The 19,794-nt window shown below is 44.3% G+C and overlaps 1 protein-coding gene across 1 annotated transcript in view; it reads left to right on the forward strand.

Annotated features, from left to right (window-relative positions):
• cbarpb (CACN subunit beta associated regulatory protein b) overlaps positions 1-19,794 on the forward strand; it is a 198,197-nt gene that overhangs the window by 79,944 nt on the left and 98,459 nt on the right. The gene's annotated exons all lie outside the window — the stretch shown is intronic.

Raw genomic sequence — 19,794 nt, forward strand, 5'->3', positions numbered from 1 at the left:
GGCACAAGTCAGAAGTGTGACAGAATACTCTCCACTTGCCTGGATGAGTGCAGCTCCAACAACATTCAAGAAGCTCAACAACATCCAGGATAAAGCAGCCCACTTGATTGGTACCTCACTCACCGCCGTAAACATTCACTCCCTCCACCACCTGTGTACCACGGCTGTAGTGTGTACCACCTACAAGATGCAGGAATTTGCCAAGGCTTCTTTAAAGCATTTTCCAAACCCATGACTTCTACCGCATAGAAGAATGTGACCAACACCACCTGAAAGTGCCCCTCCGTGTCACAGACAATCCAGACTTGGAAATATATTGCCATTCCTTCATCATTGAGTCAAAATCCTGGAACTCCCTACCTAACAGCACTGTAGGCTGTAGCAGTTCAAGATGGCGGCTCACAACTGCCTTCTCGAAGGCAATGATGGATGGGCAATAAATGCTGCCTTGTCAATGACGCTCATCCCATGAACAAATAAAAATTACTCTGCAAATGCATTAACCTATCTGTATAAATATGGCTTTTTAACATTAATTGATTTAGTTACCTTCAGTTTTGAATGAAACACCTGTAGATGCCATGCATCGCCATTTGATGACAATGTGATATTGTTTGCCTACCTTGGAGAACTTTTTCAAGTCACTAACACTTTTGATCCTTTCCCTCAGTTCCTCACAGTAGTCAGCCTGGAGTTATCATGCTGTACAACTGTTTGAGGTATTTTGATTTGAGTTCATAATACCCCACAATACAATGGAAATTAACATTTCATTCATTAAAAAGAAGGCACTCTTTGGGTTTTAGTTGGTGCATCAAATGTAACTAAACCATCAACAAAACTTCAGTTTAGTTATGAGATTGTATATTAACAGGCATTATATTCATGAGAAAGAGTGTCCACACATTAACAATTGGGAAAATGAGGAAACACAATGCATCATTTGCACAGTGGTGGAAGAGTCATTTTGTGCTATTGAATAGTGTACTTGTTTACGAGCAGGCAAGGTGTTTGCAAAATATTCTTTCACAAAGTTAGTGCTCCTTTTACAATATGTTTAACTGATGCAATTTTTATTTTGAGATTCTTGTAATATTTGTTTTTCTCACTCTTCCTTACTATTGCATTACATGAGATATTCCATTCTTTACACTTCAAATCATTAGAGATTGGGATTGAATAACAAATTTGGGTGACACACTTTTCCTATTCACTGTGAACGTAACTTAATCTATCTCCCTCAGTTCACTTGTGGCTCTCAACCAACTGAGAGAGCAACAGGAGATTGTCTGCCAGAAGGAATAGATTCTGCCTGACCAAGCTCCTTGACTTTTTTTTTTGAGGAGGTGGCATCCCATGCAGACACTGGAAAGCCCCATGATAAAGTGGGTTTAAATTCCAGAAAGCCTTTGATCAACTTCCACAAGCGTAAGGCAGTGAGTATCCTGGGTAAAACTTTGAAGTGGAAAAGGAATTAGCTGAAAGAGAGGAAGCTGTGGTTACTAGCTAGGGAAGTGATGTCAAGTTGGCTGATGTACTGAGTGGAGTGCTCCAGGGCACTGCTGTTCCTAGTTGAGATAAATTACCTGGATTCATAAACTCAATGTAAGTACATAGAAAGGGATGGAGACCTATTATGCCAGACATCTACCCATCTCTTATGCTGTATTAAGCTTTTGCACTGGAATAGGCATAAGACCATCATTGCTATTATAATCTGGTTAGAGCTGGTGTTCCTGGACTGTTACTTCATTCTCCCTCTCAGTTTGCTTGTTGGGTGCCCTAGTAGAGAGATGCCTGAAGAACCTAGACACAAAGCTGGTCCACTGACCTCTGAGGACTGGAGATTACAAAGGCATGTTCAAAAAAATTTTGTGCAGATTTTAACAGTTAAAACCTGGCTGGGAGAGTGTACAAGGATGCGACCCACCTCTTGGAGTTCAAATATTGATTACAGACTACTTAGACTTGTGGTTTATCCTGTTACCTGAATCGCCCAGGTGGCTTTGTTACACACTCCTGGCTATCTGTCAGCCTCTGCTTAACTGATTTATAGATTTGTTTTGTCACAAGAAGACCAAATAGTGCCAATCCTACCTGCAGTATGTGCAGAACTGACTTGTAGTTGTGTGAATGTATGCATCTTCTTTGCTTTTAACCTAGTTATCATTTCTCCGAACCCCTCTTCCTCATGAAATCATTTTTTTAATTGGTTCCCCTGGATTTTATTTGCAACCAGTAGATGGTGGGCTGTGGCAGCCAAGACGCGATTTTGATATATGACATGTCAGTCACTGAAACTGTCACTTATAAAGGAATTGTTTCTCGGTTTCCACCAAGGACTTGCGTGTGAGACGTTACCGGTTAATGGTTCACAGGCTTCAATTAGTGAATTTGTAGATGGTAGGCGTTGATAACACAAAAGAGAACCCAGCAAACTACTGTGGCAGATTCCATGCATTTTGCTTTGGGGCCAAAGTATTTGATTTTAACATGAGCCACTCAGTGTCAGTCCCTGATATTCAGTATACTATAACCTTTGACATAACAAAGACTGGGTTAAACGTACCACTGCCACAGTGCCATTGAGTTATATTGGGCTGAATTTTGTCGGTAACGGTGAAGTCCCGCCACCGGGGCTGAAAGTGGGAGCCAACCCTGCTTTGGCCAGCGGCAGGACCCTGGCCAGCATATTGCCGGCAGTGACTAATTAAATGGCTGCCGCAGGACCGTGGTCCACCCCCTAGACCTGCCAGCCCAATTAGAGGTCTAGCAGCTCAGCAGCACCACCACTAGTGATAGCCATTGCCGAGGCTGCAACACCCCAGGGAGAGGGTGCCTCAATGGAGGGACGCCCTTGAAGAAAGGTCAGTGTGGTTGGCGGAAGCTGGGCCTGGCTCATGTTGGGGATGGGGGGGGCCGTGAAGCACCAGCGACAGTGTTACCGAGAGGACAGCCATTGCCACTGGATGCCCTTTCATGAGCCATGGAGTACCCACCAAGGAGGGCAACCCGATTGGAACCTGCTGGGAGGCTGCCAAGGTTTACCTGGCAGATTCCCCACATAGCGGCGAGCCCTCCTGACAAGGGCCACTTAAGTGGCTCAATTGGCTGCCTGGTTAGCGGCTGAGTTGCCAGGTTTCCCACCATTGGCAATATGGCATGGCGGCATGAAGACGTCAGGCTCCCCTCCTGACTCCTTCCATCAGCATTTTGCCAGCCCTGCTGCCTCTCAACCTGTCCCCAATGGGCTAGGAAAATTCAGCCCATTATCAGAATAACTCGCAGCACTAATGAAATTCAGCAACATAATACAGCAAACCTCAGAATCCAATTCCAGCCCATAGCAGCAATGCTGTGGGTCCAGAGACAGTATTAATATGTAGGTGGAGGTGGCATTAATGAAAATCTATTGATCTTGGGGTTCTTACAAATGGTGCTACCTCAAAGATGGTGAAGCAATGATACCATGCTGCCATTTGCAAGAAATTTTATTCTTTTCCAAAAAGGCTTGCTTGCAAAGTCAGACTCTGGGTAGGGCAGGAGCTTATGATGATTTTGATAGAATTTCCACTACACCACTCACTCTCAGTCTTCTTTTTCCCATTTATATTGTTGATGAGCTGATATTTCAAGATGCTGTTGTATCTTTGTGCTAACGTTTCACCATAGGCCTTTGTGGATGAAATAGCTTTACCTGGTTTTGTTATAAATACACAGGCCATTTTATTCTTGCATTGGGAACATCTGATTCACTTATGCCTTCAACCCAGCTCAGAAGAGCACCCATATTGCATCAGTGTGAATTTTCCATTGCCCGTACTAGCAATTTGACTGAGAGTGAGAGTGCCAAATAATGGAAAACCCTGTGCTGTGGACTCATACATACTTACTTACAACTGGTTTGAGATTGTTCCAAATGCATCACTTGCGATCCTTATAACTGACAGGAGAAGACAACTTCATCCTAACAGTTTGGGCTGGCTGGATTTGAATCTAAAGAGGAAGGAACAGTGTGTTTAGCTAACATACTGCATTATCCATGATCCAGATAGTCTCATTGGCACTAATCAACTATATCGGCCTAAACTGAGCATTTAGTAGGTCATAAATGCAGATATTTGTATATATTCTTTTAAATGGCAGTATAGGAACATAGGAACAGGAGCTGGCCTTCAGCCTGTTCCGCCATTCAATTAGGTCATGGCTGATCTGTATCTGAGCTCCATTCTCCTGCCTTGGTTCTGTGACCCTTCATCTCCTTAATAGATTTTCCTTATATAATCTCAGTTTTTAAATTTTCAGTGGACTCAGCCTCAATAACCTTTGGGGGAGAGCGTGCCGGATTTAGATTACCCTTGAAGTCCTTCCTGATATCACCCTTAAAAGTCTAGCTCTAATTTTAAGGTTATGTCCCCTAGCCTGAGGAAATAGTTTCTATCTATCCTTTACTTTAAATAAAAGTAACAAAGCTCAAAGCTAACAATGCTAATAAATCAGCATACTACACCTTATTAGGCAGAAGCATTGTCAACAGCTTTTTATAAACCGTTTTAGAACTATTTAGTTGCCTCTTTCCTCCTGGAATGTTTCTGCTGTTCTGTCAGGAGTGCATTCAGGAAGTGGTGGATTATGGACAGCAGCCATACTTGATATGGTGCAGCCTCCTGTGACATACCCCATAATCTTCTAAACTTACTGTATTTAATAAGATTTGCTGATCTAGTACCATAATTTTGTATAAGAAGTCCCAGAGGCAAAGAAAGTGCCATTTTCTCAGCAGATTGCTGCAACAAATCAGTTGCCATAAATATGCAAAGTAAACAAAAGAGTGATGCAAACCTAAGCTAACCATCAAGGACTGCAGGCAAGAATGAGTGATGCAGGTCCTGTTCATCACTGGTTAATTTCCTATCAATTTGCCGCCACTCTCATGCATATTCTCTTCATGCTCCATGGATTTCCATTCTGGAACTCTCTCACTGTGGTAAGACAACGGTCGTTTTCGGGAGATTTATTTTTTTTCCAATCTGGGCATTAGCTACTGGGATGGCTGTGTGCTACGCACAAGCACAATGATGTCATGTGAAGTGTGACGAGTAGAACTGGTCTTCTGGGGAATGCGCTGCTCATTGCAGGCTGTGAGTCACTTTTCAGAGTTGCGTAGGCGATGAAGCTAATTTATGTCTTCTGTAAAACTCATTCAGCTGATATAGATCAGGCCTAGAAGACCTATCAGCACTTCCAACACTCCCCCTATACAGGTTCATTGAAAATACAGCCAGCAAAATAATCAATTTGGAATACTCGACTGGCAAAACAGCCTCATTACAATTATTAATGTTTTCTTCTTTTAGCAAGCTGTACTGATCTTTCATTCATTCACTGAGCAGCACATCTTGCTTTAACAGATGGCATTCTTTCTTGTGCAGGAAGGCACAGCTTCCGACCTATACAGCCAACCTCATTCACAGCCTATTCCAAGGATGCTATCTGACTTTTACTTCAATATTGCAATAGGTATTTTTAATATTTTTGAGTGCTTCTTTGTGCCCAGAGCATATGTGGATGTTAAGGAGTTCAGAGTTGAATTAATAGAAAGTCTTTAGCATTATTGCTAATCCCAGTCACAGATGAATACCTTCTCTAAGTTAATGTTTTGGGCGGTTAGATACTAAATTCATCAGCTGCCTCTGAGGACTGGCAGGGTACATTTGGTATTTTATATTTAAAGGTGATACTGGCCAACAGTACTCCCCCCTGTCCAGACACTTGAAATTCAGTTACCCAATTATTCTTGTCCCTTTTAAAAAAAAATTCTTTCCAGTTTTTTCCATTCCTCTCCTGAAGGTGTTGACTCCCTTGCTGGAATATAGTTCTATGGACACCAGCTGTCCGAGGAACATAGAAAAATAGAAAATTTACAGCACAGGAGAAGGCTATTCGGCCCATTGTATCTGTGCCAGTCGAAAAAGAACTACTCTGCTGTCTTCTGGTACTTCATTCAGTTGTCTACAATTCATGTGTGTGCCAGTACAAACCAGGGACTGAACTTGAGATCTCTCTGGTCTGTATGTTCGCAAAGCATATATTTACCAGCAAAACATTGGAGGAGCACTTCTTCAACTTTCTTCCCGTCAAGTTGGTCTATGAAATGCTCTTCTCCTACCTGCTCCACAGCCACTTCCCACCTCTCATTACCAAGTATTCTCCTAATCCTGCAACCTTGTTCTTGGAGCGTGATAGACGTGAGACTGTTGTGGGTTCATCAATATGAAACATAAAGAAAGTAGATCAGTTTCATTGATTCCACCATCCTACTGCAAGAGCACAGAGAGCAGCAGATCTATTCTCTATAATGAATGTTTGTTTAATTCCTGTATATACCACTCAGCCCCAGTATTTCATTAACTGACAAATAGCAACGAAGAAGTACAAATCCCAAAGCATCCTAATTTTCTGAAGCCTGAGGCTGCACAGTTTGGCCAGGCCAAACAAAGATTTCACACTTGGCGTACTGATCTCCTGTTTCAGGATTATTATCTCTTGCACACGCTGACAAGTTCTACTATTTCTTTTGCCTTCTCTCACTGAGGAGAATGTCATGGACTTGGGGCTATCCTGAAACCCATAGCTATATTGAACACCTCTATTATAATTATAGGTGAGAAAAACCAAGAGAAAAAAAAAACTAGGCAAACTGAAGAAAGTACTACAGGAAAATGAAGAAAAAGAAAGTATATGCAGAGAAGAGACAGAATACATTCATACCACATGGCAATCTCTCATAGCACATGTGACTGCTGTAGTTTACTGCTTCTAACCGTGCTCATATTTTTGGTGCAAGATAATGCCTGAGGGCCACAACTGAAGATCTCACATTGAGGATTTGTCCAGAACTGACAACTCTGAATTTGGCTCTGGCCAAATATGTGAAAAACAAATCATCGCTCACAAAGGTGAGAGCTTCTAGATCTATTCTGACGGGTATTTTCATGGACTTGTGAAACTCCATTCTACTAATTATTTTAAAGCAACAGAAGATTTTCTTCCCCAAATGAACAAGAAATATTTATAAACCAAGCTGTTTAATGAGGCTTTGCTGAGATCCCAAGTTCAAATCCTAATGTGTCACTTTCTATAGGGGTGTTTCTTTGTATAGTGATATTATTAATATCACTTGGATTGTTCAGTTGATAGTTTTCAAATGCACTACACTGAAAATGTTTCCATAACAAGTGATTTGTAATTAACTTATGGTGTGGCCAAAAACAAATGCATAAAACAAAATGGTGAAAACCTTACGGGACTGAATTTTCAACAGGCAGCCAGAAAACGAGCTGGGCTTGTTTTCAGGTCAGCAACCCGCCTCCGGGGGCAGGGCGGGGGTGGGGGGAATGATTAAAGTTAAGATTTTCATGTGGGTAAACCCTTAATGGGCATGGATGTGGGTTTCCTGTCCAATTAAGGTGGTGGGCAGGCTCTCCAAGCTGGAGCCAATTAGAGGCCTTCCATCTTCAAAGGCGCATCCTGCTGCAGTATGAGGTAAGTAACTGTGAGGGCACCTCAACAGGAAGGTGCCCTGTCAGCCACTGCTTCAAAACTTTAATTAAAAAACAGAAAAAGCAGCCAGGCCACTACTATGGTGGTGGGAAATCTCTCTCTACAGGGTGTTCTTTGGCTGTACCCTCAACCAGGCAGGCACAAAGAACAGCACAGAAAAGGCCATTCGGCCCTCCAAGCCTGCACCGATCATGATGCCTGTCTAAACTAAAACCTTCTGCACTTCCGGGGTCTGTATCTCTCTATTCCCATCCTATTCATGTATTTGTCAAGATCCCTCTTAAACGTCGCTATCGTACCTGCTTCCATCATCTCCCCCGGCAGCAAGTTCCAGGCACTCACCACCCTCTGTCTAAAAAAACTTGCCTCGTACATCCCCTCTAAACTTTGCCCCTTGCACTTTAAACCTATGTCCCCCAGTAACTGACTCTTCCACCCTGGGAAAAAGCTTCTGACTATCCACTCTGTCCATGCCACTCATAACTTTGTAAACCTCTGTCAGGTCACCCATCCACCTCCGTCGTTCCAGTGAAAACAATCCAAGTTTATCCAACCTCTCCTTTATAGCTAATACCCTCCAGATCAGGCAACATTCTGGTATACCTTTTCTGTACCCTCTCAAAAGCCTCCACATCCTTCTGGTAGTGTGGCGACCAGAATTGTACGCAATATTCCAAGTGTGGTCTAACTAAGGTTCTGTACAGCAGCAGCATGACTCGCCAATTTTTATACTCAATGCCCTGACCAATGAAAGCAAGCATGTCGTACCTTTTTGGCTACCTTATCCACTTGCGTTGCCACTTTCAGTGATCTGTGGACCTGTATGCCCAAATCTCTCTGCCTGTCAATACTCCCAAGGGTTCTGCCATTTACTGTATACTTCCCACCTGTATTAGATCTTCCAAAATGCATTACCTCACATATTTGTCCGGATTAAACTCCATCTGCCATTTCTCCGCCCAAGTCTCCAACTGATCTATATCCTGCTGTATCTTCTGATAATCCTCATCACTATCCGCAACTCCACCAACCTTTGTGTCGTCCGCAAGCTTACTAATCAGACCAGCTACATTTTCCTCCAAATCATTTATATCTACTACAAACAGCAAAGGTCCCAGCACTGATCCCTGCAGAACACCACTAGTCACAGCCCTCCATTCAGAAAAGCACCCTTCCAGTGCTACCTTCTGTCTTCTATGACCGAACCAGTTTTGTATCCATCTTGCCAGCTCACCTCTGATCCCGTGTGACTTCACCTTTTGTACCAGTCTGCCATGAGGGACCTTGTCAAAGGCTTTACTGAAGTCCATATAGACAACATCCACTGCCCTTCCTTCATCAATCATCTTTGTCACTTCCTCAAAACACTCAATCAAGTGAGTGAGACACGACCTCCCCTTCACAAAACCATGCTGCTTCTTGCTAATAAGCCCATTTGTTTCCAAATGGGAGTAACTCCTGTCCCGAAGAATCCTCTCCAATAATCTCCCTACCACTGATGTAAGGCTCACCGGCCTGTAACTTCCTGGATTATCCTTGCTACCCTTCTTAAACAAAGGAACACCATTGGCTATTCTCCAGTCCTCTGGGACCTCACCTGTAGCCAATGAGGATACAAAGATTTCTGTCAAGGCCCCAGCAATTTCTTCCCTTGCCTCCTCAGTATTCTGGGGGTAGATCCCATCAGGCCCTGGGGACTTATCTACCTTAATGCTTTTCAAGACGCCCAACACCACCTCCTTTTTGATATCAACATGACTGAGACTATCTGCACACCCTTCCCTAGACTCATCATCCACCAAGTCCTTCTCTTTAGTGAATACTGATGGAAAGTGCTCATTTTAGTACCTCGCCTATTTGCTCTGGCTCCATGCATAGATTCCCTCCTCTGCCCTTGAGTGGGCCAACCCTTTCCATGGCTACCCTCTTGCTCTTTATATACGTATAAAAAGCCTTTGGATTCTCCTTAATCCTGTTTGTCAATGGCTTTTCATGACCCCTTTTTAGCATTGCTGACTCCTTGCTTAAGTTCCTTCCTACTTTCTTTATATTCCTCAAGGGCTTCATCTGTTCCCAGCCTTCTAGCCCTTACATATGCTTCCTTTTTCTTTTTGACTAGGCTCACAATATCCCTCGTTATCCAAGGTTCCTGAAACTTGCCAAACTTATCCTTCATCCTCACAGGAACATGCCAGTCCTGGATTCTAATCAACTGACGTTTGAAAGACTCCCACATGTCAGATGTTGATTTACCCTCAAACAGCCGCCCCCCAATCTAAATTCTTCAGTTCCTGCCTAATATTGTTATAATTAGCCTTCCCCCAATTTAGCGCCTTCACCCAAGGACTACTCTTATCCTTATCCACAAGTACCTTAAAACTTATGGAATTATGGTCACTGTTCCCGAAATGCTCTCCTATGAAACTTTGACCACCTGGCCGGCCTCATTCCCCAATACCAGGTCCAGTACGGCACCTTCCCTAGTTGGACTATCTACATATTGTTTCAAGCAGCCTTCCTGGAAGCTTCTTACAAATTCTGCCCCATCCAAGCCCCTAGCACTAAGTGAGTCCCAGTCAATATAGGGGAAGTTAAAATCACCCACCACAACAACCCTGTTGCAGTTGCATCTTTCCAAAATCTGTCTGCATGTCTGCTCCTCTATCTCCCGTTGGCTGTTGGGAGGCCTGTAGTAAACCCCCAACATTGTGACTGCACCCTTCCTATTCCTGAGCTCTACCCATATTGCCTTGCTGCATCAGCCCTCCAAGGTGTCCTCCTGCAGTACAGCTGTGATATTCTCCTTAACCAGTAATGCAACTCCCCCACCCCTTTTTACATCCCTCTCTATCCCGCCTGAAGCATCTAAATCCCGGAACGTTTAGCTACCAATCCTGTCCTTCCCTCAACCAAGTCTCTGTTATCGCAACAATATCATAGTTCCAAGTACTAATCCAAACTCTAGGTTCATCTGCCTTACCTGTTATTTCTTTCTTTCTTTCTTTTGGGCCTCCTTATACGCGCCTGGAGGTGGTCAGTGGTTTGTGAAGCAGCGCCTGGAGTGGCTATAAAGGCCAATTCTGGAGTGACAGGCTCTTCCACAGGTGCTGCAGAGAAATTTGTTTGTTGGGGCTGTTGCACAGTTGGCTCTCCCCTTGCGCCTCTGTCTTTTTTCCTGCCAACTACTAAGTCTCTTCGACTCGCCACAATTTAGCCCTGTCTTTATGGCTGCCCGCCAGCTCTGGCGAACGCTGGCAACTGACTCCCACGACTTGTGATCAATGTCACACGATTTCATGTCGCGTTTGCAGACGTCTTTATAACGGAGACATGGACGGCCGGTGGGTCTGATACCAGTGGCGAGCTCGCTGTACAATGTGTCTTTGGGGATCCTGCCATCTTCCATGCGGCTCACATGGCCAAGCCTGTTACCTGTTATACTTCTTGCATTAAAACAAATGCTGTTCAGTCCACCAGTCCTGCTGTGCTCAGCAACATCTCCCTGCCTGCTCTTGCTCTCAGTCTTACTGGCCTTATTCACTAGTTCCCCTTCAGTTATTTCACCTGCTGACCTACTGCTCTGGTTCCCACCCCCTGCCACACTAGCTTAAACCGTCCCGAGTGATGCTATCAAACCTTGCAGCCAGGATATTTGTGCCCCTCCAGTTTAGATGCAACCCGTTCTTCTTGTACTGGTCCCACCTGTCCTGGAAGAGATCCCAATGATCCAGATATCTGAAACCCTCCCTCCTACACCAGCTGTTCAGCCACATGTTTAGCTGCACTATCTTCCTATTTCTAGCCTCACTGGCAAGTGGCACAGGGAGTAATCCTGAGATTACAACCCTAGAGGTCCTGTTTTTTAACTTGCTACCTAACTCCCTGAACTCCCCCTGCACCACCTCGTCACTCTTCCTACCTATGTCGTTAGTACCAATGTGTACCACAACCTCTGGCTGTTCACCCTCCCCCTTCAGAATGCCTCCTGCCCGTTCAGAGACATCCTTGACCCTGGCACCAGGGAGGCAACATACCATCCTGTAGTCTCTTTCACATCCACAGAAGCACCTATCTGTGCCCCTGACTATGGAGTCCCCTATAACTATTGCTCTTCTGCGCTTTTTGTCCATCCCTGCTGAACAACAGAGCCAGCCGTGGTGCCACTGCTCTGGCTGCTGCTGTTGTTTTCCCCTGATAGGCGATCCCCCCCAACAGTATCCAAAACGGTATACTTGTTAGAGAGGGGAACAGCCACAGGGGATTCCTGCACTGTCTGCCTGCCCCTTCTAGTGGTCACCCATCTATCTGCCTGCACCTTGGGTGTAACCACGTCTCAACTCCTGTCTATGATGTTTTCCGCACCTGCATGCTCCTAAGTGCATCCAATTGCTGCTCCAACCGATCCATGCGGTCTGTGAGGAGCTGCAATTGGGTACATTTCCTGCAGATGTAGTTGTCCGGATCGCTGGAAGCGTCACGGACCTCCCACATCTCAGGTGAAGCACTTTACCCCTCTAACTGACATTTCCAGCACTAATTAATAAATTAATTTAAAATAAATACTTTATTAAATCCTTACTAAATTAAGTTACAATTAACTATATGGTCCCTAGCGCTAGATTTCTACTATAAATATTAAATGCTAAATACAGTAATCTCCTCCCTCCGGGTTAAGTTATTCCTCTACTTGTTAATTAGTTAATTAGGATTAATTAGTTTATCAGTTTTATTTTCAAATTCAGTGCAGATTCCTTACCAGCCAATCAGGTCACAGCTTTCCTGTAACATCACTTTTTCAGTTTTTTTTTTCCACCCGAGGTTACTCTATATACTCATCGCTCCGGTACTCCGCCCTCCGAGTCTTCTTCCTGGAACTAGGCTGCAAATCCCCAAGGTAAGGCTTTTATACTCGCCACTCCGCCCTCCGAGTCGACTTCCTGGAACTAGGCCGCGAATCCCCAAGGTAAGGCTTTTATACTCACTGCTCCGGTCCTCTGCCCTCCGAGTCTTCTCCCTGGAACTGAGGGCCTGTAGGCCTGCCAGGAGCGCTGGCATCCCAGCCTGCTGCTAGATGTCTGCCTCCAAGCACTTGATTTGTCACCCACCCCCCCACCATTGTGTCAGAAAACTGGAGGCTAACTGGAAAACCCCAATCAGCCTCCTTTAATTTACATCTTTAACAAGGCTCTTAATGAGCCTAATTGCTTGTCCACCTCATGGGGGTGGGTGGCTCTCCAGACCCTGAATTCATCTCCCTGAAAATGACTGACGTTGGGAACGGTCTTGCAACTGACACACTGGCTGGTGCTGGTATTTTCGAGCCCCCACCGTCTCCTTTTCCACCTTCGATGGGCCCCGAAATTTCAGCCCTCATATTCCAAAACATTATGCTTATTATTGTTTATTACTACCTATATAGTGGCTTTAATTTTGTGAATAATGGCAATTTAACTTGGAGTGATTTAGTTGATTAAACTTGCACTCACTCATTTCATGAAAACAACAATGGCACTGTAATAAAATAAAATAAAAGCAAAATACTGCAGATGCTGGAAATCTGAAATCAAAACAAGAAATGCTGGAAATACTCAGCACCTGTGGAGAGGGAAGCAGCGTTAACATTTCAGGTCAGTGACCCTTCAGATGGCACTGTGAAATGTATTCATTGTTCTGTATGAAGTGTTCATAAAGTCACACTACACTATTTGATATCTTTTCTTTGTCGACATGTAAACAATAGGCATACTGGAATTCTTCATTTCATATAGACCAGTGATTTAATGGCCCATATTTTCCAGTGGTAATGACGGTGAAACTGTCAGTGTTTGTCATCATTACTCCACTGAATCTGACAGCAACATCTGGAGTCTACATTTGCGCAGAATAATGTGGAAATCCACAAGTTGCTGTCAGTGATTCTGTGCTCCTGTAGAGGGTGCGGTATTGATGACCCCCCCCCCCCCCCCATGTGTAATCCCAAACCAATCAGTAAATTGATGAAATCTTTCACTTTTACGCTGCTTCTCTTACACAAGAACACAAGAAATAGGAGCAGAAGTAGACCATATGTCCCGTCAAGCCTGCTCCGCCATTCAATACGATCATGGCTGATCTTGGGCTTCAATTCCACTTTATTGCCCGCTCCCCATATCCCTTGATTCCCTGTGAAACCAAAAATCTATCTATCCCAGCCTTAAATGTATTCAATGATGGAGCATCCACAACCCTCTGCAGTAGAGAATTCCAAAGAAATTCCAAAATCTGTTGTAAAAAGTTACACCTTATTGAATGTGGTGTAACTGGGTTTTAAAAGTGTACTAAGTTCATAATTACTGCTACACACCTTCATTGACCCTGAAAAGCAATTTTCTATTTGTGGAATGTCAAATTTCTCCATTATAATAAATTTCCACATAATTTTAGAATAACAAAAAAAGGTTTATTTATGACACCACCTTCTGTCTTAATCCAATCATTATCACTTATTTCACGATCTGAAAATTGAAATTAAAAGTGAAGGATCATCAGTGTTTTTACCTTCCTGGTTTACAATCTGTGAGAATACTTCAATGTGATTGGCTGCTTACTCTGCTTGCTGATATCACTGCTGCCGGACACCAGGAAATCACCTTGACTTTGCGCCAGATTTAAACTGCCATGGGGAAAGGGGAAATCCACACCACAGATCACTAGATGTTTGTGGGCAGCTTTCTTTGAGATCAGCAGTGAGCACCACTGCTCTGCAATTGATTGCAACATCCAGTCCACAATGGCTTGGAGGCCACTTGCAGCTTGACTTCCCTTCGTCTGTGCTTTGGGCTTCTGTTAATAGTCTATATGAAGAATATTGCAAAATGTTGAGTAACTGAGGGAGTGTTATTGGGAGGCTAGACTATCTCAGTATCCACAGCACAAGGGAAATACCATGTAGAAAATCTCTATTATGGGACAACTGAAATCAAAAATAGGTTAGGTGGGAGAGGGAGGATGATACATGTAGCAAAATTCTAAATACAGCTAGAATATTTCCAGTGTTCATTATTTCTAGAGAAATTGTAATGTGTTCAAAAATTTAGCTTGAAATAGTGAAGCAATCAACTTACCCTTTGGCACTAGGATAAGGATTCAAGATCCAAATCTTGATGATCACTTTTGAAGATTGAGGGGAGACCCTTGAGCAAACCATTGGTTGAGATGGTAAATCTTGAGAAAAGCTTAGTGAATAGCACTAAGTAGGAGCATATGGTATTTTGACACAATGTTTGGGACTAATGGCCTTTCACTCTGCCTAAGAAAAATTTTGTTCAGGCAGAGCAAAAAGATGATAATCAACAAAAACAGTCATCAGAATCTGGGCATTTTGATAGAATAAATATATTAATCAGCACAATTTCCTGTACTATTTTAGTACTCCACTGAAGGCCAGAAAAGTAACAGCCAAGCATTGTAACATTGCAGTGTGTTACAAGTGCATTGTGCAATATCTTACTAATTTATATCATACACGTCCTTGGACGAGCCACAATTTGCAGTTAATGCGATACAACCCACCTGCTTGAAGCTTTGTTTGGCTTTAGCACAAAAATTTCACAGCTTTAGCTGTTTTTATACAGTGCTAGCACTGCTAACAACCAATGTGAGGGTCTTGCACTGCGAGGTGCAAGTCAAAATTAAACTTGTTGAGATTCAATAAGGCTGGCACATTTACTATTGATCTGCAGTGAGCTATGTGATAGAGGAGTCAGGACCAGGCAGCAGCATTGGTATTGCACAGTATACAAGCAGCTTTTATTTGGCATCAAATAGGACTATAGATGACGGTGTATAAGCTCATCAAGTTCAACACTGAAAAAGGCATTGAAAGAGTACTTGCCAGACAAATTGTTCAAACTCAAACAACATTGTTGGGGCATTGTTGTTTTAAGTAAGCTTTGAAGTTTAAACATCCATTAAAGTCTACAAAACTCTTATTGAATAGAAGTGTGTGTGTGTGTGTGTGTTCTCTGTGGGATAGGGTTTGGTAACCAGCACTCTGTACTTAACTTGGCTTTCAGTGAGCTATGAAACGGTCACCACCTGAGAAATACAAAAGGAATACTTGAATCTATACTGAGTCCCTATAATTTTCTACATTTACTTTGGACGTAAATGCAAAGTTAAGCCACTTGATCTCACACATCATGAAGTTGTCAAACTTAACCCCTAGACTGTCTGCAGCTTCAGGGAATTCTGTGTTCCTTGAGCTAGCTGCCTTTTAAAGGATTTCTGCTCATTCACTTTAATGCTAAATAACCAATTACTAACAACAATAAGAACAACTTGTATTTATATTGTATCTTTTAATATAATAAAACATCCCAAGGTGGTTCGCAAGGGGCATTATAAAATGAAATAGGACACTGAGCCACATAAGGAAATATTGAAGCAGATGACCAAAAGCTTCAACAAACAGGTAGGTTTTAAGGAGTGTCTTAAAGGAGGAAAGGGAGGTAGCGAGGCGGAGAGGTTTAGGGAAGTAATTCCAGAGCTTAGGGCCGAGGCAGCTGAAGGCACAGCCGCTAATGGTGGAGCGATTTAAAATGGAGATGCTCAAGAGGCCAGCATTGGAGGAGCACAGATATCTTGGTGGGTTGTAGGGCTGGAGTAAATTACAGAGATAGGGAGGGGCCAGACTATGGGGAGATTTGAAAACAAGGAGGAGAATTTTTACTGGGAACCAGTTTAAGTCAGCGAGCGCAGGGGTGATGGGTTAATGGTGTTTGTTGTGAGTTAGCACACCGGCAGCAGAGTTTTGGATGACATCGACTTACAGAGGATAGAGTGTGGGAGGCCGGCCAGGAGTGCGTTAGAATAGTCAAATCTGTAGATAATAAAGGCATGGATAAGGGTTTCAGCAGCAGGAGAGCTGAGGCAGGCGAGGAGATGGGTGATGTTGCGGAGATGGAAATAGGCAGTCTTAGTGAGTGATGGATATGTGGTTGAAAGCTCGTCTTGGGGTCAGATAGGACACTGAGGTTGCAAACAGTCTGGTTGAACCTCAGACAGTTGCCAGGGAGATGAGTGGAATCAGTGGTGAAGATGGAGTTTGTGGCATGGACTGAAGACAATGGCTTTGGTCTTCCCAAAATTTAATTGGTCAAAATTTCTGCTCATCCAGTACTAGATGTCAGATAAGCAGTCTGAAAATTTAGAGACAGTGGGGGGGTTGAGGAGGTGGTGGTGAGATAGAGCTGGGTGTCATCAGCATCCATGTGGAAACTGATGTGTTTTCATATGATGTTGCTGAGGAGCTGCATGTCGCTGAGAAATGAGGGGTCCAAGAATAGTAATAATAGTGTATATATATATATATATATGGAGTTGCTTTGTTATAGTATCAATACTATTAAAATATATACTTCGAAATGATTTTTATCTTTCCCTATCTCGCACTTATTCCTTAGGCTGAATTTTTCAGCCTACCTGGAGAACCCAGGGCGGCATAGTGGCGCAGTGGTTAGCACCGCAGCCTCACAGCTCCAGGGACCCGGGTTCAATTCCGGGTACTGCCTGTGTGGAGTTTGCAAGTTCTCCCTGTGTCTGCATGGGTTTCCTCCGGGTGCTCCGGTTTCCTCCCACAAGCCAAAAGACTTGCAGGTTGATAGGTAAATTGGCCATTATAAATTGTCACTAGTATAGGTAGGTGGTAGGGAAATATAGGAACAGGTGGGGATGTTTGGTAGGAATATGGGATTAGTATAAATGGGTGGTTAATGGTCGGCACAGACTCGGTGGGCCGAAGGGCCTGTTTCAGTGCTGTATCTCTAATCTAATCTAAAACCCACCGCCGGGGACAAAAGTGGGAGGTGACCCTGCTTTGGCAGAATTTTGCCACCAGGGCTGTCATCCAATCAGAGAGCTATCAGTTCAGCCTCAGCAGCGCTGCTGCTGGCCGTGGCCATTACTGAGGCTGCATCACCAGGGAGAGGGTGCCTCGATGGCGGGGTGCCCTCAAAGAGAGTTGCGTTTGGTTGGGGGAAGCCAGGGCAAGGCAGGCAGGCAGGCCCTGGTGATTGGGGTGGGGGAGAGGGGGGCTGTGGTGGGTGGGGGTGTTATGGTGTACCGGCAGCGGCATCCCCTCTGTGAGCTATACCTCAACTCCATTGCCCACCTTTGTTCCGTGGCTGCCATGTCTGCAGCGTGTACCATCTCCAAGATACATTGCAGAAACTCGCCACGGCTTCTTTGACAGCACCTCTGTGACCCCACCCTCCTGGAAGGAGAAGAGCAGCATGTGCATGGGAACACCACCACACACGTTACCCCTCTAAGTCACACATCATCCTGACGTCGAAATATATCGCCGTTCCTTCAACATCACTGGGTCAAAATGGTGGAACTCTCTACGTAACAGCACTGCCGGACTACCCTTACCACGTGGACTGAAGGGTTTTAAGCTAGCCGCTCAGTACCACATTTTCAAGGATGGCAAAATAAATGCTGGCCTTGCCAGTGATGCCCACATCCTGTCAAGAAATTTTTAAAAACCCTTGGCACCAGTATCTAATAAAAATCTGTTGATCTCCATCTTACAAATTTTGACTCTGGACGAAATTTAGCGCCTCCCCCTGCGAGTGGGATAGGAAGCGAGGTGGGCATAAAATCATGTGGGGAGTGCGGTGCCTGTTGCCTCCCCGACCCCACTGCTATTTTACCAGTGGTGGATAGGCACTTCAGCACCTGTGGAGACCACCCAGTAATACCTGGCGGCCTCCTCGTGGGCTGGGATTCCTGATTGGGCACTCTGTGCCCCACAGAGCCTCCCCTGTAGCACGGGCTGCCCCTGCTAAAACTAGTGCCCCTTCCCCACTCTCTGACCCACGCATCCCTCCTTGCCGGGGCCCAGCCGATTGTCCTGGCGAGGCCCGAACTCCACTTAATTCTTTGACTGGTGATGTCCATCGTCCTCTTCTTGCTGGGTGCAGTCCCAGCAGTGGCCACCACTCCTGGTCTGAAGAGCTGCTGGTCCTCTGATTGGCTGGCAGCTCTTGGAGGAGGAACTTGCTGCCTCAGAGGGGTGAAAGTCCCGACTGAGGCCAATTAAGGGCCGGGGCTATGCAAAATAGCAACTTGGTTTCCAGGCCCGGCAGAGGCAGCTGTCCCATGACTTTTCAGCCAGTTGGCGGGGCCACCGCCTCAGTGTTAAATTCTGGCCCTTGAATCTGTAGTGTTTTGGGGAGTGAGTTCCTGATTTCCAATACCCTCTGTGAAAAAGTGTTTCCTGACTTTACTCCTAAATTTTAATTCTAAATTTTAAGATTATGCCCACTTGTTCTGGAGCTCCCCCAACCAGAGAAAATAGTTTCTCTGTATCTACCCTTTCAAATCAAGGGCGGCACAGTGGTGCAGTGGTTAGCACCGCAGCCTCACAGCTCCAGGGACCCGGGTTCGATTCCGGGTACTGCCTGTGTGGAGTTTGCAAGTTCTCCCTGTGTCTGCGTGGGTTTTCTCCGGGTGCTCCGGTGCTCCGGTTTCCTCCCACAAGCCAAAAGACTTGCAGGTTGATAGGTAAATTGGCCATTATAAATTGTCACTAGTATAGGTAGGTGGTAGGGAAATATAGGGACAGGTGGGGAAGTTTGGTAGGAATATGGGATTAGTGTAGGATTAGTATAAATGGGTGGTTGATGTTCGGCACAGACTCGGTGGGCCGAAGGGCCTGTTTCAGTGCTGTATCTCTAATCTAATCTAATCTAATCATTTAAAATACCCCAATGAAATCACCCTAGCTAATGCGTGATTCATGCATGATAAACTATATAATGGTTATGGATTGAATTAGATGTTGGGACAGCCAGGAATAGTGTATCCAGTAAATTTCTGTAGGTTCTACTGCCAGCAGAAAACCGTCCTGCATACAAGTGAGGGTTGGAGATGGAATATATCACTGTAACCCGCATTCTCCAATCCCTGCTCATTGCTGGTGAAACCTCATAAAATTACCCCTTTAATCCAACTTGATCCACATAATGTTCTTAAAAAATAGATATACTTAATATAGTATACTTAAATTGGAGAATAAAGCATTAACAATTACGCAATGTCATATTCAAACAATGCAAAGTGGACATACAGAAGAATTTACCATTGATGGTACAGTCCCTTTAAGCCGTGTGAACACCTGTTGCGTGTTTACGAAATATAGGTCATACTGTCAAACCTCCAAGGGAGATAAATCATCACCAGCAACAT

Source organism: Heterodontus francisci, chromosome 36 (assembly GCF_036365525.1).
Source record: "Heterodontus francisci isolate sHetFra1 chromosome 36, sHetFra1.hap1, whole genome shotgun sequence".
In the NCBI taxonomy this organism is placed as follows: domain Eukaryota; kingdom Metazoa; phylum Chordata; class Chondrichthyes; order Heterodontiformes; family Heterodontidae; genus Heterodontus; species Heterodontus francisci.